The following is a 6,982-nucleotide window of genomic DNA, read 5'->3' as shown; positions in this document are numbered from 1 at the left end:
GGAATACATACAATGGTGATAATCTCTTTTGATAATAAAGTATTTAAACTTATTTTATAAGGTTATTGTGTCCTACAGTTAGCTCAAGCACCCTATAAACCATAATTGATTAGATATAATCTTGTAAACATTATCCAAGGTCATAGGAAACCCTACGTCACTTGGCTGAACAATTGACAAAATATTTGCCAAAACCTGTGTATCCAAAGGACAATATTTTTTTTGCACAGTAGAAAAGACTTTCAAAAGAGATACCATTGTTGCATCTTTTCAATAGGTCACACACAATACCAATATAACTCTCACTTCGTTACACAATCATTCATGCAAGAATATTCCAATTACAACCATGCCATTGTGATTTGAATCTTAGGTCTGAGACTGACTGAGAACCTATGAGTTTTTCCTCAAATAAAGATGTGAAAGTTCAGATTATTTATATATTGCGATCCTTGTAGAACATTCAGCTCATGGAAGAATATAGAAACCATGCCTAAAAGTAATATGATACCATTCATATAGTAGAGAACATTCAAAATAATATTGAACTATTCCTCACTCAAATCTGGAGATCATACATGAGATATATTACATGCAATATTTCTTTGTATCTTTTAAGATCTAAACACACCCTCGTCACACATCAAAGAAATACTACTACAAATAAATTAAAGGAATAGATCTATGCAACATCTAAAGTAGTCAAGCTTGAGTATGGAGCACATATAAACAAACCACACACCACCCCTTTAAATCAGTCCACAAGCACTGGCATATATATGCATTTGAGCATAAAATAAATAAAGGAATAGAGGACAATGGGCTGGGTTGGCGGTCCCAAGCCAATCGGCTCGTTGTCCCTAAGAAAACTGAATCACAAACTTAACAAAATCAAAGACATTGCATATATGAACTTGGCATCAATGTGATATTAGAGATTTGTAGTCTTTAGTACATGAGCACAAAAGTAAATGTATCCAAGTGGCCTTGGAGCGATCCAAATATTCAAAACAACAACATAAGAGTGTCGCGGGACACTAGCTTGGCTTAGAACCAGAGCTAGGTTTTTATACTATTTACACTACATGTGGAGGCTGAAATGAGCCAAGATAATTACATAACAAGAAATACAATGATCCCAACGGTTTTCCATACTTGACATTCTGATAACATTCATTTACTTAAGTTGGAACAAGGACAAGGTTGAGCTCATATGGAGGAAGACTCGAAAGATCGATCCCTAGTTCTTGGTCGAAGTGGTTGAACTACCAGTTGAAAGATCCAAAGGCACACTACTCTAATCTTAAGCATAACAACCATTGTCAGAACATAGTCCACGGGCCCATGATAGCCAAAAACAATAATACATGTCTGAAAGTCTGTTGGAAAAACCTTAATCCCTCATTAATAACTTTTAGAACAAAGAGTACACATCATAAATGCACACAAACACAAGATTTTTGGCTATTAGCCTTGAAAGATCATGTAGGTAGACATGTTAACCCCTTGTTGTATCTAGGGTAAGGTTGTAAATATGCCAAAGGAGGGGTAAAAATGGAAAAAACGGGGGGGGGGGATAGCAGCAAAACATCTTCAATTGTTGAACCCAATAGCAAGTTATATGTAAACTAAGGAGGTGACCCCAACTACCTCCTTTGCCTTAGAGTTCATTGCCTTCACCTCAACTTCATAGGATGTAACTCTAAATCCCAACTCCTTTTCCAACTCTTTCCTTAGGAAGTTGTGTGAAGTGCTCGTGTCAACCAACACTTGAACCATTCTCCCATCAACGCTTAAATCAATGAAACATAATATGTATCTATGTTGACCTTGATTTCCAACCAAGGCACCCCTTTGTTGCAACCCTCCATTCTTTGGATTTTGCCATGCCACATGTGCTAAATGAAATGAACAACAAATGGAATCATAGTACAACATGCCTTCATTTGTGCAATCTTTCATATGACTTGTGGGGGAATGCGTTAGTACATCTTCACTTGTCTCCAACGTATTTCATCACATGTCCCTTATCACCTGGGCATGTTGCTCCACCTGAGTTGTTTTGTTCCAATCTATGGTGGGTCACTCGGCTTAACTATCTGCGAACTGACTATGTCCTACTATAATAGCTCATGCCTATCCTCCATATTAATCCAAGATGTGTGTTCGATCAACACCATTTGAATCGACTCTACCTTGCATTCTAAAACCTTGTTTTAGTGCCCATTGTTTTGTTATTTGAATAAGCCATATTGCCTCTCATTGACGAATGATAGCATTGCTACATTAGTTTTGTTAGGGTGCCCTATTGACCATGTGCTTTCTTGCAAGGTGTGGTGAAGTGTGGTCATCACGAACCTAAGACCAACTTTGTAGTGAAGTTGTTCTTTGGCACCACCTATCATGAACCTAAGAGCCCTGTTCAAAATTGTAATCCCTCAGTCATGTGACATTGGGGTGTTTCAATCTTGGTGGCTAGACCAAACTAAACATACATTCCCTAGATTATGCCTCTTCACTTAGGGCATGCCCATAGTCCACCTCGAGCTACAACCAAGTTGGGTCGACACTACAACTTTGCATGAAACAGATAGGTGCATGCCTAGTTAGGTCCTGTTGTGCAACAACACTTGTACACTTAGATAGTTTAACAATTTAGCATTAACTCTAAATAAGTATACACCAAACATTCAACACGAAGAACAATATAGCATATATGTTGGGCAACACAAGTTGTGCCTAGCACTCGTATAATAATATAATACAAGATGTTCAAACAATGGTTACAAGAGAGAAACAACTTATTACAATACCAGTAGAACTCAAGTTCTCTTGATGACCTACCTCAAATCTTTGTCCCTGCATTGTCCCTTGCCACAACAAACCTACACACTTAGCTATTGCACCAATCATTTTGTTCAATTTACGATGCCCACAACCCTAACAAAGAAATTGCAGATCAAGTCTATTTACACAAGTTGTTCGTTCCTTGTTCAGTCAAGTGATGTTGTTTAACTTGTTGTATGTGTGTTCTTCAATTTGTTAGATGTGTTAGCACATCCCATTTGTGCCACCATATATAATTGTGCTCACTCCATCATATGAATTGTTGCATTGTTGCGTTGATTTTTGCTTGTTTCACCATGTAGAGTACTCAACCACGACGATTCCATAGTCATGTCATTTTGTTGGGTTGATCACCCCCAACTTGCCCTCACACGAGTTGGCCCCATCCCTTGGTTTACAAGCAACTCGTTCTAACTGAGTTGGCATCTACCACAAGTCATGGGCACAAGTCTTCTTGGTCCACACATCTAGATTGTGCCTAAGGTATTCCTACCCATCCCCTATAAAGATGGGTGACCACTCTATCTTTGTTCCATTGAGCACATCTTAGCAAACTCATTGACAAAACCAAGTCTTCATGTCCATTGTGTCGAATCTCAGGCTTAAGAAACAATACAAGAGAAATGATGATAACAATCACACATATAGTAACAACACACATAAACCCTGATTTACCGTGGAAAACACCAAGTGAGGAAAAACCAACGAAGAATAGATCTATTATTATCCTTGACTTAAATGCAGCCAAAGTAACCAACATCCTTGGTTGTGCTAAGTGAAACTTCATTGCTCAACTTTGATACCTTACAATGGAGAATCCTTGAGCCTTTTGAAGGCCTTAATTACATGTGATACCAAAGGCTCAATACCGCATGCCACTAATACCAGATGTCTGAAACCATAATTGTTACCCTAACAACATTAATTCTTTAACCGAGTGAAGTTTAGTTAACAATCCCCCCTTTAAACTTGAGTCTAGGTTTCCTTTAACCAACTCCAACCAAACTGGCCAAGTAATCCTTCATCACTCATCCCTAGGCCCTATCTCCCCCAATATCTATAACTAGGGTATTCAGGAAGTCCACATGCTATCTAGGAATGCACATGTTCCCCCATATCACCACACATTTCCCCATATCACCTAGGTCTACGTTTAAACTTTACCAATAATTTACTAGGGGTATGCATGCCTTACCAATTCTTATAGTCATATGCCCATTCACATGAAAAAAATCAACTCCAATATACCTATCCTACTACTTATGCCACCATCCTATCATCCTCACACACTCCAAGCACAATACGGGGCATCGACATTCCAAATTTAATATAAAAGCATTATTAAGCCAAAACCTCTCTAAAATGCATCAAACAACAATTACTACTCCATGAGATCAGATCCCATTCTCTGCTACACAATGTTTCATTTTCTTTACTTAAGAAAAAAATCCACCCACTTTGATTACCTCCCAAGCGAAAATTCATTTCATCTTAAGAGAAAACTTTGCATTTACCGATGCAGTTTCAAGGCTTTCTTAGCTAGCCCATGTTTTGTATACCCAACAATCGTCATGTTCCACAACATCCCACAATATGTTATGCTCACTCATACATTAGATGCAAAAAACCTTATACATACATATGTTGCATATGCTTCCAAATGCACCTGATGCACCTTTAGAATCAACAACTTCCCTAACATCATCCCAACCCTTGTCCTTTTGTAATGTTTGGACATGCTACTTGGTAACTCTAAAACCTTAGAAACAATATATCTAGAATGGAAACCTCATAAATAACATATTCTAAAATGGATGTAAGATAAAGAAGAGCACCCCATCATGTTCTAGGGTCATATGGCATCACTTCTTATGATGCCACTCATTTCCTTCTGGCAACACCTCTGCTTTTCTTTCCTCTCTCTCTTCAACTCTTCCTTCTCAACTTCTTCGAGGACAAAAGCCTTAACAGGATTAACCAATAGATCAATGTATTCTTGTAAGGGAGATTTTGAGAACCGTGTCTCCTTCCACAAACCCGGTGTTGAAAAATCCATGTCTTTAAGAGACTCTCAAAGGTTTCCCTCATGAAATTTCCAATATCTTGGTGGACCCTCATGAAGAAGTGAACATGTCTTCAATCCCAACAAACTATATAACCTTCTTTGACATGTGCACAACCAGGATCCCGACACGTATAGGTGCTGGCACCATTATAATGGTGACAAAACAACACTTCCCTATGACCTTAATAGGCACAATATGGGATTTCCCAATCTTGCTATCCTGGTGACCCCTCCTCATGGGATAACCAAAATCTTTGCAAAAAACAATGGCTTTGTGGATGTTCGTGGCCACCTCCTTGCTATACTTGACCCCAAGCCCTATGGGTCGATGCCATCACCAACAAAAATGAATGCCTTGAATAAAGTCCTCTGCCTCGACCTTGTCTGCTTCTGCACGGGCATAATCTTCATGACCTCATCCTTTAGTCGAGGAACCAACATAGCCTCCATTATCCGATGTTCCTTCACGACCAAAGAGAAAAGATAGATTTGCTCGAGGGAACGAATATTTCTTTCCTTTACCAAGCTACCAAACTTTGTCATGAGCACCCATTTTTCTCTTCATCTCTTCGACTCCTTGCCATTCCTTCTCTGCACATCACTCCATGTAGCGTGATGAACAAAACTTGGTCCACATGCCATTTCTCCTCCTTTGCGTGAGGATTAACTATTCCCCTTCATCAAGCTTTCTATGTAAACTAGATCTCTACTCTATGACTGTTCAACATTGATGAGTTTCTTCACGTGATGCTCATTGCGGTTAGGGGTTTTATGGCATTCAACAAATGGTTAAACAAATCTCTGCACAAATTTGGCGGTGGTCTCTAAATCACATTAGAACTCAGCCCTTGGCTCTCATACCATTTGTTAGGATTAAGAAACAATACAAGATAAATGATAATAACAATCACACATATAGTAACAACACACATAAACCACGATTTACCCTAGAAAACCCCACCCTAGGAAAAACCAACCAATAATATATCTATTTTATTCTTGGCTTAAATGTGGCCAAGCCATCAACATCTTTGCCCAAGCCAAGTGAGCCTTTGCCGCTCAACTTTGACATGTTGCAATGGAGAATCCCCAAGTTTTTTAAAGTCTTTCACTACATACAATACCATGGGATCAATACTATAGGCCACTTATACCAGGTGCCTGGAACCACAATTGTTAACCTAACAACCTTAAGTCTTTTATTGAGTCAAGTTTATTTAACACCGAAGGCTTTACACTTATGATCTTGTCTTAGCAAGAGTCAACCTTGTTACCTCACAAGCTTGTCTTAGGTTTTTTTTTCCTCTTCATCTAGGTTGAGGTTAGGTTTAGGCTAGCCCCAATGTTAGATAGAAAAACGATATACGCAATTACGAGATGCTATCACCAAGATTGTATGAAACTCAATTTAGCCTCAGATGTTAGGAGAGATGGATCTGATCCTCAGAACTACTAGGTCTTGGATCTTCTCCGCTAGAGCTAGATGTTGATTTACTTCATGCATTGTATCTTTTATATGAGACCGTTTGGTTCTCCCGCTTTGTATATACATGCGTGTACTCAACAGTCACTTTGACCTACTTTGTGGTCATTAATTGGACATAAATATAATTATCTTATCTTATCTTATCTCCCTCCTAATTAACTCCTTCTGTCAATAGCCTAAGAATTTTAAAGCTGAAATTTAATAGGAACAAACTTATCCTAGTTAAACACCTAATTAAAAATGAACGTTAATAATCACATTATTTTAATAAAAGATATTTGCCCTATGAAAACACTTATTACCTTTCGCACTTGAAAAAGGGTAAAATATTTCTTAAATATACTTTGACCGTTTTTAGAACAATTTGATTTCCCATAGTATTTAAATCCATGGAGCCGCGTTCACGGCGTTTTCACTGCGTTTGAGTCTGTAACTGAAGCCTCCTCACGTGATGCGTAGCGATCGTGATTATAATCTTTGGTATGTTACATTACGCAGTCTGAGCCTACCTGCCACCCGAAATCGTCCAATTTATCATCTCAAGCGGGATCTATATGACATTAGGGATGGCAATTCATGAGGCA

General features: G+C 38.5%; 1 pseudogene; it reads right to left on the bottom strand.

Moving 5' to 3' along the window:
* Positions 1-4,699: 4,699 nt before the first annotated feature.
* On the bottom strand, positions 4,700-6,774 carry LOC149228286 (uncharacterized; annotated as a pseudogene).
* Between the last annotated feature and the right edge of the window lie 208 nt (positions 6,775-6,982).

This window comes from Pinus tabuliformis, chromosome J, assembly GCF_031772625.1.
Source record: "Pinus tabuliformis cultivar Carrire ecotype Pingquan chromosome J, CPIR1, whole genome shotgun sequence".
Classification (NCBI taxonomy): domain Eukaryota; kingdom Viridiplantae; phylum Streptophyta; class Pinopsida; order Pinales; family Pinaceae; genus Pinus; species Pinus tabuliformis.
Note: the sequence above shows the minus strand (reverse complement) of the source record. Positions and strands in the feature narration are given on the sequence as shown.